General features: G+C 44.9%; 1 protein-coding gene across 6 annotated transcripts in view; it reads right to left on the reverse strand.

Annotated features, from left to right (window-relative positions):
• The window catches only part of ATP2B4 (ATPase plasma membrane Ca2+ transporting 4), a 110,497-nt gene extending 103,513 nt beyond the window's left edge, over window positions 1–6,984 (reverse strand). For 3 of the 6 annotated variants that reach the window (XM_027871643.1, XM_027871642.1, XM_027871640.1), the window contains exon 1: window positions 6,386–6,983. The gene's annotated coding sequence lies outside the window, so the exon portion shown is untranslated. Of the gene's footprint in view, window positions 1–6,385 lie in introns of all 6 variants that reach the window. The other 3 variants (XM_027871638.1, XM_027871637.1, XM_027871641.1) reach the window with 3 other exon arrangements.
• Window positions 6,985–19,806: the final 12,822 nt, after the last annotated feature.

The following is a 19,806-nucleotide window of genomic DNA, read 5'->3' on the forward strand; positions in this document are numbered from 1 at the left end:
TCCGACTGGATCCTTCTTGCTGGGCCTGTCTCCCCATTAGACCTTCATACAGGCTAGCGGGCTCTAGAGGCTGGCCTGAAATGAGGCAAATAGGGAGGAAGTCCCTGCAATTTCTGCTTCAACACATGCAGAGGAAATAAGTCAGTGGAACAAGAATGGTTCACAGGAGGGAAAAAGGAAAGAGGAGACAAAGGGGAGAGGAAGCTGAATGGGAAACATTCATAGACTAGCACAGTCTCAGGGCTGGAAAGGGACAACAGAGGTCTCCTCATCCAGGTTTTTTTGGCCACCAGCCCCAAGGCTCTATTCCGCCATTGTGATCCCATTTTCAGGGTGAGAGAGCTTCACTCCAGCTTGGTTAGACTCCCGACAGAAGTCAGGCATCCTGCCTTACTTAAAGTCATAGAGCTGGGACGGACCTAGGAGTCATCTAGTCCAATCTCCTCACTTTAGAGATCACAAATCAGTCAACAGGCATTTATTAAGTGCCTACTATGTACACTGAGTATATAAAGGTAAAAATGAAGTTAGCTGTCCCTGCCCTCAAGGAGCTTACAGTCTATCAAACATGAGAGTGGGGGTTTGACCCCACCTCCTCCAACTCTTGAGCCAGGGTTCCTTCCACCAGATGGCAGACCTGCCACCATCTTTTCTATGGTTTGCTTTAGTGGTGTGCCTCACTTGAAAATGACAGGTTCAGAAGAGACGATGTCTAAAGTCCTCTCTGTCCTAATATGGTATGATTGAAAGGGTACTAGACTTGAAGTCAAAAACTTGGGGGTCCTCATTTCTCTACTTGCCTTACCTGTGATTTTTCCTACTTGCATGGCCTTCAGCCTCTCAGAATCTCAGGTACCTGATCTAAAATGAGAATAATAATGTCTGATCCATCACCTGGGGGTGGGGGTAGGAGTGGTGGAGTCGTTAGGACAATCAAATGTGATGCTCTAAATAAAAGCACTTTGTAAACTGCTAACATGATCTATAAATATTTTCTGTTAGTCTCTACTCTGTTTGCCACTTGCTTAGCCCAAATCAGACACTCAAACCACTTGGGTAGAAGCTGGCAGAGCCCTGCTGAAAGTCTTGGACCTTAAAGGGATATGGGATAAAAGTCTGGTTTGAGGGAAGGGGACTTGAGGAGCAACATGGAAAGGGGAATAGTTCATGCTGCCTGCTTGATTCTGCACAGGAGACTCAGGCCACAGATCCAGAGTCCCACAGGCAGAGGGGAGTGGGTGATCAGAGCACTTTTGTCTTCTAAAAACATGCTTGCTTGGATCTGGATAACACTGAGCTAGGTGGGCTGGACTGACCTGCCCTTGAGAATTATAGGGGAAGCTAGGGACTCAGGAGAGAAGTCAAGAGCCTACCGGAGGAATGTGGGGGCAGGATATGAATCCTGGGATAAAGTTCCCTGACAGGTTGCTTCCTGGTGAGAGCTGAGCTGACCTGAGCCAAGTTGAGCAACTGGACAAAGACATCCTCCCCTTCCTCCCATCCCTAGACAGCAGGGAGGGAGAAGGGAGGAAATTCAACCTCCTTTTCTCAGAGATCTTAGAGAGATAATGTGGTTTAATGGAAAGAATAATGGACTGAGGGTTAAGAGACTTGAATTCTAATATCAGTTCTGCTATTAACTCCATGGTTGACTTGTTGTATATGGATTCCCCTCTCTAGATTTTAGTGTCCCCTTCTGGAAAATGGAGGCTGGTGGTGCTAGGGGAGGGATTAGGCTAGATGATCTCTAAGATCACCTTTCTAGCTAGATAATTCTAATTCTAGTCACCTCACTGCCTCACTCCCCACAACCACCACATTTAGTATGATCCAAGCCTAGTGCCTCATTTTTTCAACCTACGCCTTGGCAAATAAAATCGAGTTTTTTAATACCTTGTCCCCACCAGATTTTGTTCTGATTTTCTCCTAAGATCAAAGATCACTGCTATCTGACTCAGCTAGCCTTTCGAATTAAAGTTTTCATCTAGAAAGTAAGGGGTTACTCTGGAATAAACAGCCTCTTGTGTTACCCACTAAATTTATCTCCAGATAATATAATCCTATGGTTTAGCTGGAAGGGGCCTTAGAGGTGATCCAATCCAATCCCCCTAATTTTACAGATGAGGAAATTGAGGCCCAGAAATTTAAGTCACTTGCTTAAGGTCACACAGTTAGTAAAAAGTAAAATCAGGATTTAATCATAGAGTTCTGGGCCTGGAGTCAGGAAGACTCCCCTTCCTGAGTTCAAATCCAGCCTCAGACACTTACTAGCTGTGTGGCCCTGGGCAAGTCCCTTAACCTTGTTTGCCTCAGTTTCCTCATCTGTAAAATGATCTAGAGAAGAAAACGGTAAACCACTCCAGTATCTTTGCTAAGAAAACCCTAAATGGGGTCACTTGGACAAGACTGAAAAATGACTAAACTCTACTTTCCAACTGGGTCTTGTACCACAGTATATTTCCATTCATTAGGGACTTAGAACCTTGCACCCTGCAATTTAACCTTGAGACCAGGGTTAGAGATGGGAAAGAGCAAAGGAAAAACATGAAGCTCAGCCAGTTCAAGTTGCCAAGAACTTAGGAAACCAGCAGGGCTCATGGCATAGAGGAAGGGAAGACAGCCAGAGCGTCTATCCTCCTACCTCCACTCCGCAGCTAGCACCTCCTTTGCCAGCACTTAGATTAAAGGCTCAGTAGGAGCAGAGACAATAGGGAAGGGCAAGCTACTAGGCTGGACAGGCCAGTCAGCTTGGCTACTCTCTCCCAACTTTCCCAGTTTAGGACCCAGAATGAGGGGAATGTGGGCTGAGGTGAAGGGGCATTAGGAAGACTCTTGTTCATTCTTACCCCTCCCCAAACCTATTTCACAGGACACAGTGGAGATGTCTATGATCATTCCATGAAGCTTTAATTACAAAGGCATCATCTGTGCCACTACCATTCCTCTTACTTGAACTATCTCTAGGCCTCTCTCTACCTTTTCTTCAGTTTGGCTCAGCCCAGCTCAGCTCTAACCAGGCAGTCATTTGTCATTCCTCAAGAGATGCCTCTTATCCAAGAATTTATGCCCTGCTCCTCAAACCTCTCCAGGAGGGATTTCCTTTTTTCTCTTCTCTTGAAGCAAAGGACAAGGATTGGATTCCAGTTAGCTGGATCCAAGCTCAGAGACTTGCAGGTCTACTCTCCTACATCCCTGCCTCTTCCCTCAGATGCTTTTTCTTATTCTGGGAGGGCCTTGCTCCCAGTGAGAGATGTCACAACTCCTAAATATCACCTCTAAAGGTGAAAACTCAGGCCTCTGTGACAGGAGAAGGGAAAAGGTTTTTAAGGTAGGTCCTGCATGGTACCTCTCAAATTACTCACATGAAAGGCTTAGCTGTGAGCCCTCAGCTCTTTCAGCTGCTGACAGAGCTTCTGAGGGATAAAGGGGTAGGTCTGGCCCTGACATTTCAGTTGGGGCCACTGGGCAATACAGGCGAGAACAACAAAAACAAAAGAAAAACAGTGTTTCCCCAATTGCTCTCAGAAGGAAGATGATTTTTTTCTTTTGATTGACAGAGAGAGAGAGGGACAGAGACAGAGACAGAGAGAATTTATTAAGCACTTACTAGGTGCCAAGAAGGGGCAGCCCAGTGGCACAATGGACAGAGCACCAGGCCTGGAGGCAGGAAGACCTGAGTTCTAATTTAGCCTCAAACACTTAGCTGTGTGGGACCCAGGGCAAGTCCCTTAACCCTGTTCACCTCAGTTTCCCCATCTACAAAATGAGCTGGAGGAGGAATTGTCAAACCACCCCAGTATCTTTGTCACAAAGAGTCAGACATGACTGAAAGACTGAACAACAAAATGTACCAAGCACTGTGTTAAGTCTTCTGTCCCACTCTCCCATACCCCTCTACTCCTTCCTATAGAAATCAAATTCAGAGGAGTTATCTAACAACCAAATTACCCTCCCCTTCTGGAAATAAAGCATCACTGAGGCAGAAGGGACTTTTATTTAGCACCATCTCGTCCAACCTCCTAATTTTACAAATGAGGAAATTGAGGCTAGAAAAAGGAATCATCAATTTGCCCAAGGTCAGGGAATAGCAAAGGTCGGATTCAAACCCAGAACTTCCATTTCCCAATGCAATACATTCTTTCCACTATATATAACATAACATGAAGGTTCATTCCTTCCCTCTGCCCTTCCAGTGAATCAGATCCTCATGTCTCTTCCTATATACATTCCAGCCCCCTTTATTCATCCTAAGGATTCTCTTCAATGGCATTTTAATGTGTCCTCAGCCACCTCACACACCCAGATAGGACCAGACTACCTCTCACATAAACCAAGCTTCACCAGAAGTAGGAGGGGCAACTTTTTCAGTCTCCCTCCTCCAAGCTTGCGGCAGAAACCTCATCGTTAGAGGCACCTGATCGCCTCTGCCCATACTCACCTGCACCTTACTCTGCAGCTCATCTCTCTTGAATGCACCCCCCCACACACACACACCTCTGACTCTCCTGACTTCATTATTCAGTCCGTACCTAGTGCCTTCCCCTCATCAATCAGAGCTGAACTCCACCCTCCAATCTTCATGTCCACCCTTCCTTCGGCTTTCTCAGAGTCGTGGCATCCCACATCTCACAAACAGCTCTAACGTATTCTCCCTCCTCTGCAAGGTGGGCAGCACAGTCTCTCACGCCATTCCCACCACAGGCTCCCTCCTGCCATCCAGTGCTCAATGCCCTTCCTAACCAACATCCCAGGTCCAAAAGCCCCTCCCCATACCAGACTCCCCAGCCCGGTTTAGACAACCCACTAGCTTCTCCCCTTCCACACAAAAAGAAGATAATCTGGCATGTGTGATGGGAGGGGGAGGGGGAGGGGACCCGGATTGGCGTAGAAGCGGCGCAAGAGAAGGGTACTGGGGAGGGGCTGGCGATCAGCGTTTCTTGGAGACTCCTCTTCAACTCACCAGATGATGCGTAACTGAATGGGATTTTATATTCCCTCCTTGGACTCTCTGCCTGTCTGTCCGGAAGCCTGCCTATCCCACCATCTGATAACTGCCCCCACCCGCCAGCATCATGCCTGCAAGTTACTGTGGGTTCTGCCCTTATGTGCCAGAGGGAGACACATCAACCTTGCCCAGGACACATTTCACTCTTCGTGGTCAACACCATCGCCCGCCCTACTCAGTTCTATCAGAGCCTCTGGAAGAGCTCGGGGAATTTTACAGAGGGTCGAGAAAGCTGCCAAAAATTCGTTCTATAGAGGGAGAAAGAGGATCGGGGGTTTGAACTCCTGAGCAAGCCTGTCTGCAGCCCCCCTAGGCTGTTCCTCTCCCCTCAAGGATCCTGACAGCTAAAACCGAAGGGACAAATAGTCACCAGCTTCACTCCACAGCAACCTTGGTATCTATCCCTGAAAAATCGCAAACTTTTTAACTTCAAAAGAATATGCATACGTTCCATATTTGAGCAGAACTGTGGGGCTGCACCCCTCGAATACACTCCTACAGTTGGTTTTCAACAATACAGTCTCACACTCACGCGCGCGTGTACACACACACACACACACACACACACACACACACACACACACACAAAACGGTACAAGGGAACTCCCTGCTTTTTCCATAGCTAATTATAGACTTGAAAGTCTGAAGCGTTCTGAGACTGTTTTGCAAGAAGCACAGAGAAAACTGCTGAGGTTTCTAGGCAAAGCCAAAGAAATTCAATTTGCAACCCCCCCCACCCCCCTACCTCCCCCCAGCTGCCTTTCCCACCCACCCCCCTCTGCAACCCCTTTCCAGTCCCCACTGCGGCTCCTCCTCCCTGCTGAAGATTTCTCACCGGGTTATTTTTTTCCATCTCTCTCTTTGGGGCTTTCAAGAAAAGGAACAGACGCGGAAAATATTTTTGCAACAGTTTTCCATTCTGCGTCTCATTCCCGAGCCAAAGGGGAGGTGGGTGGGGGGGGAGAAATATATGCATTTTCCAAAGCGCTTTACCCCCCACCCCCACCCCTTGCCCCCATCAGCTCCGGACTGCAAGAAAAGAGGCATTACCCCAGCCCCTCAATCTCACCCCGATCCTCCTCCTCTCTCTGTGGCCCAGCCCTGACCAAAACTGAAAGGGAATAAGAAGAAAAACAAACCAATCATTTGGTGCCTCCGAACTGAGCCTGGGAAAAGAAGCCTGGACAAATCTTTGCACCCCCAAATCAAACGGCTACCCCACCACTACCACCAAATCTCAAACAAAACAATCTCACAAACCCTGACCCACCCAAGGCATGATAAGAAGGGAGAGTCCGGGGTGTGTCAGGAGGGATGGGAAGAGGAAAGAAGCTAGCAAAGTTTGAAAAGCCCAAGTCAATTCATTCTCCACAAGCCTACCTCTCCTCCTAGCAATAATCCAGACTTCTCCAAGCGGGAATCTCCCAGCGGGCTTCCATAGAGTGAAGGGGTGGGGTGGGCAGGACCACCCACCGGCCCTCCTAATATAGTAATAATTGCTAAAGACGCCTGTTTGCTTGCTCGCCTTCCCGGTTCGGGTCTGAGAGTGGGCTGGGTCTCCTACTCTGGCCCTCCAAGGGAGAAGGTCCTTGGGAGCCCTGGAAGAAAACGGGTGGAGGAGAGGCTGGGGTGGGTTTCGTTGGCCCTTACTCTTTGCAGAGGGTTTGTCCTGGCAAGTTAGTGGGCCCCCAGCTCTGGACGGTCTCAACGGCTGATCTTTCTTCAGAAAATGCTTGTCATGGCAACAGCTAGTGACAACCCTGCCAGACTCGCTCTGGTTCTCTCTTTCTCACTCTCTCCCAGCGCAGGGAGAGGAGGAGGAGCAGGAGCAGGAACAGGAGAGGTGGGACTAGGCTGCCAGCCCAGCCATTACTCTCCTATTAAGGTGGTCTGATTCCTTGGCTGCTTCCTGGCATCTTCTTAAGGGGGAATGAGGGCAGAGAAAGGGGAGGAATCCTCTCTGGTCTTTCTGGCGTCCTCCCCGCCCTCGCCGTGATCAGCCTGGACAAGCTTTTGGGGGAGGGAGAAGGGCGGTAGAGACTAGAGAAATGGCGGGGAAGGGCGGGGGAGAGGGGGAAGAGATGTTCGGCCGTTGGAGCCCTGGAAAGGAGAAAAAAAGGCGGGGGGGGGAGGGGAAAGCCGTCTAAAGGTGGTGAGCTCTGCGTCCCTTTCCTACCACGTCTTTCACTCGCTGGACTTCGAAACATTCAGTGTGAACTCCGAGAACTCCCTGATGGTGCTAGCAGCCTATAGCTAGCTCTGCCGGAAAAGAAGGGTTTACTCAGATGTGCGCACATCCACACTCATTCTCAGTGAGATTTCATACACACATGCTCACATCTACAGCCTCCTTCCCACCATCATGTACCGACAGACGCAGATGCACAGCCCCACATAAGTGCCTTTGACCACACACACAGATACCTTCATACACTTTGTCATAACACACACTTGCACACACAGATAAATTGTTCTCATCCTTTTACCTAGTCTCCTCCACATGCTTTCCCAGAGACACCCACTATTTATTTACAGTTGCACGTATTCACTCACTGATACATTCATACACCCTCCATACAACTCACACACATATTTACATGCTGACAGAAGACAGCCTTCACACTTATGCTATTTAGGCCATGGAAACAATGACCCACCACTTTCCATTTCTAACCATAGAACGTTAAAATAACAGACCTGAAAAAAGGACCATTATAATTACCTAGCTCAATTCTCTCATTTTATAGAGGGGGAAACTGTGGCTTTCAAAGTGAATTATCCGTGGTCACAAAACCAGTCTTCTAACTCCAGAGCCAATGTTGGTTCTGTCATACTACTCTCTCATTTCTTTTTTGTTCAGTTGTGTTCCACTCTTCGAGACCACATTTGGGGTGTTCTTGGTAAAGATACCAGAGTGGTTGGCTGTTTCCTTCTCCAGCTCATTTTACAGATGAAGAAACTGAGGCAAACAGGGTTTAAGGAACTTGCCCAGGGTCACAAAGCTAGTAAGTGTCTGAGGCTGGATTTTAATTTAGGTCGTGGCTGGGCACTCTATCCACCGTACAGTCTAGCTGCTATCATAGCTAGTGGTCACCATATCCTTAATAGATTTTAAATTCTCTGAGGGCATGAATTATTTCATTTGTTTTTTTTTTCTTTGCATCCCAAGGGCCTGGCACATATAGTTATCAATACTTTTCATCCTTATCGTCATCATCAAGCAGGGCCTGCTTACTATATTCTTGTTGAAGGAATGAATGGAGTAAAATATGTGACAACCACTCAGCTTCAAGAAAAGTCTGTATTACTTATAAACTGAGTATAACTCTAATAGAAGGGAAAGAGAGCCAGTGAACCATCAGAGCTGCCTCTCCTCACCCAACCTCCATGTCCTTTCTTTCTACCCATTCAATCCCCAAAGGTCCCACCTACCACTTCAGGGAATCTTCCCATACCAGAATGACCTAGCAAACTCCACAAGCAGAAGACCAGGTCCTGAGACATTTGGCCTTAGAGCCTTGCAGATCTGGGAAAGGAGATCTTTCAATCACCATTGATTCATGATGCCCCCCCTGGGGTTTTCGTTCTTCTCCATTTTTATTTTCTTTAGTTTCTAGGGGGTATATTCCATGAGATTGAGAAAGGAAGCTGAGTCTGCTGTTCTCAAGGATTTATAAAAGCAATGTGTGGCTAAGCATCTCAGTTTATGTATAATTAAATTAGACCTGTCTCTTACATGCGTGTCCCCATAGCTGAGGGGCCTGGTTAAAGTTTTAATGGAATGAGCAATGGATAAAATTGATACTTAAGTTTTATTTCCTGCTCTGCTGCCAATTTGATGTATGACTTTGGGCAAATCACTTCACCTCTGGACGTGTTTTCTCATCTGTAAAAAATAAAAAACAAGATTGGATTAGATGATCTTTAACATCCCTTCCAGCTCTAAGTTCTTGTGATACATGCACCATTTTGAAGCTGGGAAAAGTGAAGCAAGAGAGACAGAGGGCCTTGCTTTTAGTTGTTAAGCCAGGCTTAGAACTTGAAGTCCCTCATTTTGGAGCCCAGGCACTCCTGACTTCATCTGTCCTGGGAATATCCAAAATAGCCCCCTGTGCTTATTTGTACCATCCCAAATACAGCACATTTGATGGAAGAGAGAGTAGGGGAAAAAAAAAAAACCCCTAAAACTTTGCTAGTACAGTGTCCGTGGACATAATCCATGTGTTATTTTCCAAAGGATCTTTTCTTCCTGAATTTTAATGTTCATCCTTCTTAGTCTCCTGGAGGAAGCTGAAATTATTATTTCTTCCTACCTGACTTGTGGCTACTTATGCTATTGTTTCCCCTTCCCCCAAGTAAGTACCCCTGTTTCTTTCCCATACAGTCATTTCAACAGGATTGGAGCAACTAATTTTAGAACTGGATCTATCTTGTTTTGGGTTTGAACCCTGATCTCCTTATGTGTAGTCTTCCTTTATTAGATGATAAGGTCCTTGAGAGCAGAGACCATGTTGTTTACCTTCATTTGTATCCCCAGTGCTTAACACAGTGCTTGGCACATAATAAATGCTATATGTGTATCTATGCATCTATATATCTGACCTATCTTCTTGATTTCTCTGTCTCTCTTTCTGTCTCCTCTCTCTCTCTCTGTCTCTGTCTCAACAGCTCCCAACAGTAACTGTCATTCCTATTTTATATATGGGGGAATCGAGGCTTAGAAAAGTGAGGTGACTTGCATATTGTAACATTTAAAAAGTCTGAGAGACAATTTCTGGGTAACTAGTTATTTTATTAATAATGCCAGCATTTTAATAAAAAGAGGTCAGTGGCACTCTCATGTCAAAGACCCTTATGACACAGGCTGAAGGCTTATATGCCCTTGGAAGAGGGATGTTATTGAGGGTGACAATCAACTCTGGTTAACAATTAATGAGAGAACAAATATTAGAATGAGGGGCTGAGAGTGACATGTCCTGGAGAGACTATCCCTATACCCAGACCACCTCCAGCCTTGGGCAATCTAGACAAAGGATCCACATCCACCCAAGCTTGATTGGGTGGAATTCACCTTAGATTAGAGATTCCTTCTAAAGTTGGGTGAGATCTGATAGAGGAGAAAGTTCAATCTTCAGAGCTGAACTTTGAAATGAGGAATATAGAAAAAGGGGGAACTCTGGATCTCCCCAAATCATCGGTTATTAATAATAAATTTTCTCACCACTCCCACCACGAATCAGACAGTGTGGCTTAATGAAAAGAGCACTAGACATAGGAGTCAGAAAATCTGATTTCAGGTTTTGGCTCTACCACTTAACTAGCTGTATGACCTTGGGTTAGTTGCTGAACCCCTCTGAACCTCTGTTTCTCTTTCTATAAAATGAAGATAATAACATTTGAGCAACATGCCTCACAGGGTTGTGATGACTGAAAGCACTTTGCAAAACTCAGGTCATAGAATATCAGAGTTGGAAATAGAGCTTAGAGATCATGCTAATCCTACCAATACTTGCACAGGAATTCCTTTTATAATAATCCTGAGAAATGATTCCCTGGGACCTTCTTGAATACCTCCAATGATGGAGTTATTCTATCTACTACTACATGCATTACTTTCTAAACAGACCATTACACTTTGGGATAGCTCTAATTTTTAGGAAATTGTTTCTTTTATCAGTCCCCAAATCTCTCTGCAAACATCCACCCATTGTATTCCTAGTCTTGCCTCACTGTGAGGCCTTAAAGAGTCAGGCTTTGAATGTCAGCTTCCACCACAGTAAGGCTGGCTCAAGTCTGGGTGGAGATGAAGTTGACTTGTTTGGGTACCTGGGACCCAGCTTTTTTTTCCCCCAAGTGAAGCTCTGGGATGGAGGAGGTAATGGGAAAGATAACTTGGATAGACAGACCAGTGATATAAACTCCCAAATCCAGAAATGTGTTGTCTTTCTCCAAAACCAATATCCTTTCCTTTACAACAGAGCTGACCAATGGCCTTCAGATCAAAATACCAGCTCAAGGGGAAGGTTTATTCAGAAATTTATTGCAATAATTAAGTTGTATGATGACCAGGGCCCAAGTAGGAGTGTTGGCCCTGGGAAGGAAAAGAAGGGAACCGAGATGATGGCAAAAGTGTGAAGAACATAGGAATGAAAAGAACTTCGTTTAAGAGAATCCCATATTTCACCTATTTTCAAATTTCCAGGTGGATCATAACAATTTAATTTTCTATTTGCATGGGGAGTGTCAGTGGTTTTGTTATCACTGGAAGCACAGCCCCTAAAATACCTAACGAGATCCTCTTTAAATGTATCAAAATATTTTTAAAACTTGTCTGTAGCGACTTGTTATGGCATCATTGCCTGGCTGTTCAATACCCTGGTCCTAGGAAGGCGTGGGAGTATCACAACTGAAGCTGGATGTGGGGTGCTTCCAAAGACTGAGCCCATTTCTTTGGCTGCCTGCTGTATCCCTCTCTGAGATACGGGAGTTTGGGAGTGAATAGGGGAAGGAAATACACTGGTTGATATGATACTTGGGCCTTATTTTTATTTTAATATTTGTATTATGTATGTTTATATAGCATTTATTTTATTACAGAAAGAACTCCTCCACACAAACTACCTTGAATAGCCCTGTCTCTTCACTCACAGGGGCGTTACACTGCTTCAGGATCTCATCACCACTTACCAGCACTTTTATAATATCTTCCATGTGACCTCTAGTCCATCCACCGCATAGCTGTCATGGTAATCTCCCTAGGCCACAGGAAGGGGCAGGGCTCTTCTCTGATCAAAACCTGGACCTGGAGTCAGCAAGGACTGAGTTCAAATTCTGTCTTAGACACTTTCTAGCTACATGGAGCAAGTCATTTAAATGCTCTGTGCCTCGGTTTCCTCATTGTAAAATGGGGATAATAAAGCACCTACCTCCAGGGGTTGTTATGAAGATAAAATGAGATCTATTTGTAAAGTACTTTGCAAACCTCAAAGTGATATATAAATACTGGTTATAATAATAATGTACCTATTAATAATTAATCAATTAATTATTATGTTAGCGGTATAATGGAACAAGCACTAGCCCTGGAGCCAAATGCCATCTCGGATCCTTACTGTGTGACCTTGGGTAAGTCACTTACTTACATAAGCTTCAGTTACTTCATTTGTGAAATGGGATGGTTGGAGCAGATGGTCTCTGGAATCCCTTTCAGCTCTGGGGCTCTGATCCTAAAATGCAATCTCTTCAGCCTGGCATCGGAGGCCTTTCACAGTCTTACTTCATTTTGCTCCTTTTCACAGACTCCTTTCCAGTCGAACTGTGTGTTCACTAGATTCTGAACTCAACATTCCTTCTCTTGGCTCCATGGACTATCGTAAGTCATACCCTGCACTCCCTCACTGTCTCTGTTTTGTTTATATCCTTGTATCTCCCGGTGCACGGAGCATAGTAGGTGCTAGTTAAATGAATCTTGGCCTCTCAGAATCCTTCCTTTCCTTCAAAGCTCAGCTAAGGTACCACCTCCTCAGTTCATTCACCTTTCCCTGTTCACCTATGCCGTACTCTGTGGGGTTCTTTCTCTCCTCAAATTATCTTATACCTTATACCTGTCCCAATAGTGTATGCCCTCCTAGGAGAATATTAGTGCCTTGAGGGCCATGATCATTTCATTTTTGTGTTGGTAGCAAGGGGCCTTGCCCAAGCCATCCATTTAATACATGTTTGCTGATTTGAATCGTTAAAGAGGAACTGGCCAGTGATAGCTGAGGTAGGCCTGACTATGCCTGGCCTCCAGGGCTGCCATCCACTTGAGAGGCTTGAGGCCGGTGAGTGAAGGGGACTGAAGAAGCCCCGCCTGGCACAGGGGCGTAAGGGGCCAGGTGAACCCTGTCACCTCCAGGCCTGTGGGGCCTACATCTGCATCCCATGCTCTGCAGTGACCCTAGCTGCCTGGACGCCTGGTTTCCGCAGGCAGGTTTGAGGGCTGACGTGCTGGCGGGGAAGGATGGGTAAAAATAAATCCACCCATAAAAATAGCAGTTTAATGTGGGAAAGTCGAGTTGCCCCTCTGTGGCAGCAGGGAGGGGCCCGGCCTTCAGGCAGCTGGAAGGTCACAGGCTAGCTCCGCTACTTTTCCCTCAGTCTTATGCCTGGAATCACCCAACTGGTGGCTGCTTCTCCCTTTTCCTTATTCCTCAAACAAGTCTCTCTCCTGTTTTATCCCTCCTGCAGATCATAGGATTGAATATTGGATTTTAGCATGAGAGGGCCTAGGTTTGAATCCCAGTTTCTGTGTGACCCGATTAGGTCTCCTAATATTTCTGCCTTCTCATTTCTACCCTCTTCAAAGTTAGAAATCCTAAGTCTAGAATAAGATCCAATGACTTAGAGTTGAATGGCACCTTATAGATCACCCAGTCAATTCCCTTCATTTTACAGATCAGGTAGAGAAGTCTCTCCAAGGAGGTTGGGACCATCCCTAGGAGACCAGGGGACTGGTCAGTGTCCAGGGGCCACTGCTCTCTCCTTTTCTTCTGCGAAAGTATGAACAGAGCAGTTTCCACAGCATAAACAGATTAGACTTAGAATCAGAGGACGTGAGTTTGAATCCTGGCGCTGCTATTTAGTAGATGAATGGTTTTTAGTCAAGTCACAACTTTTCTAATGGTATTTATAAAGTACTTAGCACAGGGCCTGGAACATAATAGATATTTAATAAATGCTTATTCTTTCCTTCCTAATAGTAGCCAGCAATGCTTTATAAATATTATCTCATTATTCCTTTCTTCCTAATAATAGCTAACAATGCTTTGCAAATATTATCTCATTCAATCCTCACAACAATGCTGGGAGGTAGGTGCTGTTATTATCCCTCTTTTAGAGGTAAGGAAACTGAGGCACACAGAGGTTAAGTGACTTGCCCAGGTCACTCAGCTAGTAAGTGGTTGAGGCAGATTTCCAACTCAGGTCTTCCTGACTTCAAATCCAGTGCTCTATCAGCTATGACAATTTATATAAAATGCTTTTATCATCCTATGTTTTAAAATGCATGTTATTATTTCCCTCCCTCCCACCTCAGCTCCCAGGGGTAATGTCTCATTACCTAAACCTGCTTTCTCTAACCAAGGGGTGGGGAACCTGTGGCCTCGAGGCCACATGTGGCCCTCTAGGTCTTCAAGTGCAGCCCTTTGACTGAATCCAAACTAAAGGGCCTCACTTGAGGACCTAGAGGGCCACATGTGACCTCCAGGCCACAAGTTCCCCACCCTTGCTCTAAACCATCACAGCCTCATAGAAATTCAGAGATGGAAGGAACCTCTTACTCCATCCATTCCCTTATTCTCAGCCCCCTCCCCGACTCTGCACCAGTAGATGATTCTATTTCTATTGCTTTAATACCCATTCTACTGAAATTCATTCATTCATTCCACCTATTGTTTACTGATCTAGTGCTCACAGCAGGGCCTAGCCCAGTGCTAGGATTGTGGGATATTCAAGAGAAATGAAGGATATGGACCCTATCCTCAAGCTGCCTACTTTTTAGTTACAGAGACATAACTGGTGCACGACAAATAGGTAAATAATACGAGGCAGACTCTATTAAGTGACCAGAAAAGTGGATAATATAGATAGGCCTATCTCAGTTCAGAGAAGGGGAAGTTAAAGCAGATGGTGAAGAGGGTGAGATAAGCTGGAGCTTGGATTCCTCCACAAACTTATCTCCCTCTTTGGTTCCCGATTCTCCAAGGAATGATGACTGACTCCATTTTGTGGATAGACTAATATCTTGTTATACCACACCCAAGCCCCACTGGCATCGGAATCAACAGCAGCCTCAGAAAACTGCAAAAGCTAAGCTAATTTCTCCAGTGCCTGACCGCCTGGCCAGGGCATCACATAGGGGAGGCCTGCCTCAGAGTTCTCCCCTTTCTTCGTGCTGGACAAGTGATAATTTCATTTATTTCATTTTCTGGTGCTTCAGTGGGAGGGGGATGGGCTAAGTTGTCAGGAGTTGTGTCTCAATCCCCACAGCAGGAATCCAGAGTTAATTAATTAAGAGGACACACTCCCTCTGCAGGCCGAGAGCTAACCTTCTCAAAAAGCTTCCTAGACAGGGGTGCTTACAACATCCTTCATAGCTGGACTCATTTTCTGGGTCTCTGCTGATTCTTTGCCCTCGTGCCCTAACAGGCTGATCCTGGATTGAAGGCAAGTTTCCTGGGGATGTCTAGAGTATGGCTTTATTCCCACCTATGGAAGGCAGGCTTTTACAGGGAAGGAGGGGGCAGAGAGGAGAAGGGAGTGGAGGGAAAAGTCATGTGAAGATAGCTTGCAAATACTACAGAATCAGCATCAGGGCACCAGCCTTTATAGTGTAGTGAAAGGGAACTCAAAGACTCAGGTTCTAATCTAGGCTTTGCCACTAATTCCCTGGGTGACCGTAGATAATTAAGTCATTTTCCCACTCTGAGCCTCAGTTCTCTCCTATTGAAGCAGCTGGGGGGCACAGTGGATAGAGTGCAGGGTGTGGAATCAGGAAGACTTGAGTTCCAATTCAGGCTAGTTCTTTACTAGCTGTGTGACTCGCAACAAGTCACGTAAATTCTCTGTGCCTCAATTTCCTCATTTGTAAAATGAGAATAATATCACCTACCTCCCAAGTTGTAAGGATAAAATGACATGATTTTTATAAATCTTAAAAAATGCCAGCTATTATTATCATTATTGTTTGGATCAAACCAAATGAAGTATGGGGAAAAGAGGAAGGAGACTTCAGAGGCAGGATGGTACAGGGGAAGGAAGGCTGGATTTAGAGTCAAAGGTTCACAAACTGATTTTGCCTTTTTTTTTAACCTTTCTTTGTATCCCCATCATTTAGCATGGTGCCTGCACATAGTAGACACTCATTAGCAAATGCTAGTCAACTGACTGACAGTTACCATTTACGCGACCTTGGGCAAATCACTTCCTCACTTCGAGCTTCAGTTTCCTTATCTGCAAATCAGGCAGTTGGACCAGATGCCCTTTTACAGTTTCAAATATCTGATCCTACCAAATTCTAGTTCAGCTTAAGGAATGTTTTGATGCTCTGGTTCAATATTTCCATACATAATAATAAATACATGTATGTAGAGTTGAAAGGTTTGCAAAGCATTTTGCATATATTGTCTCCTTTGATCCCTGAGGTGAAGCAGATTAAAAAGTAATTGGGAAATGTTTAATAAAACAAAAATGCAATAAAACATAGATAATGTTAATTTGTGGTTTTCTAAGTCAAGGCAGCCTCATGGGAATCTCTTTCTATTTGACTTTGACACCATTCACTACAACCTCAATACAGTCATCCAAGATCCATAATTCCCATAGTATGGTTATTCTCCCATCAATGCCAATCCCAATCCTTCTGTGTCTCTGTCTTCATGAGTTGCTATGGATGAAATAGCTCAACACCTAATAGCCAGCCTTCTGTTGACCAGCCTTCCAGACCTCGGCCAGGCTAGTCCTTGGAGGACAGACTAGAGACTACAGTCATCAGTACTCAAAGCCAGTTTATCTTAGTAGGACCTGTCAGTCAGTCAATAAACATTTATTAAGTGCCTACTATGTGCCAGGCACTGTGCTTAGTGCATGGATGTGCTCCACTGGCATGAACTAGGTAGTCTCCTAGGTCCCTTCTAACTCTTGATCTAGAACCTCTTCTAGAATTCAGGGTCACCTCCTTACCACAAGGAATTGAGAAAAGATGTTAGTGGACATCTTATTCACACAGCAAGTATTGGTAAAGCTGACTAGGTATGAGGGAAGGCCAAGAAGGGACAGTGGGCACAAGGAGGGAGGCTGTGACAGGAATGGGAAGGAGAAAATTTAAGTTCTTGAATTTTAGAGTTGGAGGGGAGCTTAGAGACCCATCATTCCTCTCATTTCTCACCCGGCTACACTACTTTGGGACTTCTCCATCATGTCCCAGGAAGCTCATTATTGGGAAAACCCCATAAGCTTTCATCATCGCAGGGACTCCATCTCCACTCTTGGCCTCTCTGATTTGGGGGGAGGGGAGGGAAGAATGAATTCCAGTATTCCATTTAAGGAGAGAACTCAGCTCAGACAATTCCTCATCTCCCACCTGTCTGCACTCTGGGACTTCTCTGACTGACTTTTCCATTGTGCTCCAAGTTGAGTACCTTCTCCCCTGCCCCCAACCCCACTTTCCAACTTCCTTTTGTGTCCTGTCTTCCCCCATCAGACTGTAAGCTCCTTGAGGACAAGGACTACCTTTCTCTTTTTACATTTGTATCCCTAGTGCTTAGCACAGTGCCTGGCACACAGTAGGTGTTTAATAAATGTTTATTGACAATTGATTAATTTTTTTAACACAAATTTCTTATTATGAACTTAAACACCAAAAAACATGAGCGTTTTTAGCATGCAAAGAATAATAATAAGAGGGGGATTATGTATGAAATTTTTGTTATAAACATTTTATCTTTTTTATAGCTTGTGGGTCTGTTTTTTTAAATAATCCAAATTTAATATGGTAGCTCCAGAACTTCCCTGTTTTTCTATGCCCACTTCTGAATTTCCTCCTGCTCTCATTGTTTTACTTTTATAACGATTCATTGATGTCTCTTTATTATTTTTTCCTTTTTTTTTTTTGACCTCTTCATTTTATAGAGGAGGAAACAGGCTCAGAGAAATGAGGTGACCCATCCAAAATCAGCCTGATGACATGTGGCCAAGCCAGGTACTGTACCCAGGTCTCCAGGCTGTCAGTCCATAGCTTGTCACTAGAATACACATCCTCTCTTGGGAGGACTCATCCTACTCACCTTCATGATGTCAGAATAATCATTTGTGGACCACTCTGCAGTCCAAAGTGCCTTCACATTCACTATTTCATTTAATTTTATCCTCACAATATCTCTGTGAAGTAGATGAGCCAGATGTTTCTGTCCCTGTTTTACAGCTAAAGTGATAAAGTGATTTGTCCATGAGCATAAAGCCAGTACTGGCCGAGCTGAGACTAAACCCAAGTCTTGTGCCTGCTAATCCTGTAATCTTTTCAGTACATCAAGTCACTGCTCATCCTCCAAGGACTTTCTTCTGTATTTGTATCTAAATTCTCCCTTCCATTTTCTCGTAGAGGGCTTTTCTACTTTCCAAATTAAAAGGAAGACAGCCTTTGTTATCCTCAAGAACTTCCATGTTCTGGGCACCTAGATAGAGCTAGGTGGCGCAGTGGATAGTGTGCTGGCCTGCAGTCAGAAAGACTCATTATCTTCATGAGTTCAAATCTGGCCTCAGACACTTACTAGCTGTGTGACCCTGGGCAAGTCACTTAACCCTGTTTCCCTCAGTTTCCTTATCTGTAGAATGGGCTGGGAAAGAAAACAGTCAAATCACTCCAGTATCTTTGCCAAGAAAACCCCAAATGGGGTCACAAAGAGTTGGACATGACTAAAAAATGACTGAACAGCAACAATCTGGGCACTTCACGTAAAGAATTACAGATTTCTTCTCTGTCTTCTAAAAGCTCACAATGGAAAAAGGCAAATAAACTGAATGGAACAGTCAAGTCACTGAATCATAGAACAGGGAGACTTCCAAAGTCATGTAGGCTAGTCTTTGCCTGAAGAGGAAGTCTTTCACGTCATGAATGAATGAATGAATGAACTCATAAATGGATAGATAGATAAGTATTCACTCCCTGCTTGAAGACCTGTAATGATGGGGAATCCACTAGGTCCCTGGGAAGACCATTCCACTTCCACAAATCTCTTTGAGGAATTTTTTCTTTACATTGAACCACAATCTGCCACTGAAATTCCCACCATTACTCCTAGTTCCCACCTCTGGGACCAACCATCTAATGCCTCCTCCATATGACAGCCCTTCAAACACTTGAACATGGCTATTATGCCCCCCCCCCGGCCCCAGTCTTCTCTTATCCAGGCCAAACACCCCCAGTTTCTTCAATAGATCCGTATTTGGCAAGGGCACAAAACTCTTCACCATCCTGATTGCTTTCCATTGGATGCTTTCCAGATTATCAATATCTTTCCTAAAATGCAGGCCTAGAATTGAACACGATACTCTGAGTGTGGGCTGACCAGGATGTAGCACAAAGGCCTCCTTCATTGTGGCTAAAAGCAAGCCTAAGATCATATTAGCTTCTTAGCTACCACGTCACACTTGACTCATGCTGAGCTGAGTCCACCAAAAAAGCCTGTATCTTTGTCAAGTAGACTGTTGTCTGTCCCCCATCATATACTTGCACAGTTGATTTTTTTTAAAGTTCAAGTATATCAATTATGCTTTGGCCTCATTAGAGATACCCCAATCCCTCTGGGTCCCCCCAGGACTCTGAGGGGGATGTATAACTGGCTTTACTCTGGCCTCCTTCTCCCATCTTTGTCTTAGCTACGTCTGAGAGAGTGAGCCCCAAAGTCACTCCTTGGTCGTCAGGGCATTGATGCTAGGCAAGTGCTCAGGTCTGGGCAGCTAGGTGGTGCAGTGGAGAGGGTGGAAAACCTGATATCAAATCCTTCCTTAGACACTTAATAGCTGGGTAACCCTGGACCAAGTCTAAAACCACTATTTGCCTCACTTTCCTCATCTGTAAAATGGGGATAATAATAGCACGTACTTCCCAGGATTGTTTTGAGGACTAAATAAAGTACTTGAAAAGCACTTTGTAAACCTTAAAGCAATAAATAAATGTAACTATTTTTACTCTCCTGGAGAGAGAGGAGAAAGAGACAGAGAGACGAGGGAGGAAGGAAGAGCAAGAGTAAGAGAGGGAGAGA

This window comes from Vombatus ursinus, unplaced genomic scaffold (genome assembly GCF_900497805.2).
Source record: "Vombatus ursinus unplaced genomic scaffold, bare-nosed wombat genome assembly UNPS02014798.1, whole genome shotgun sequence".
Taxonomy (NCBI): Eukaryota; Metazoa; Chordata; class Mammalia; order Diprotodontia; family Vombatidae; genus Vombatus; species Vombatus ursinus.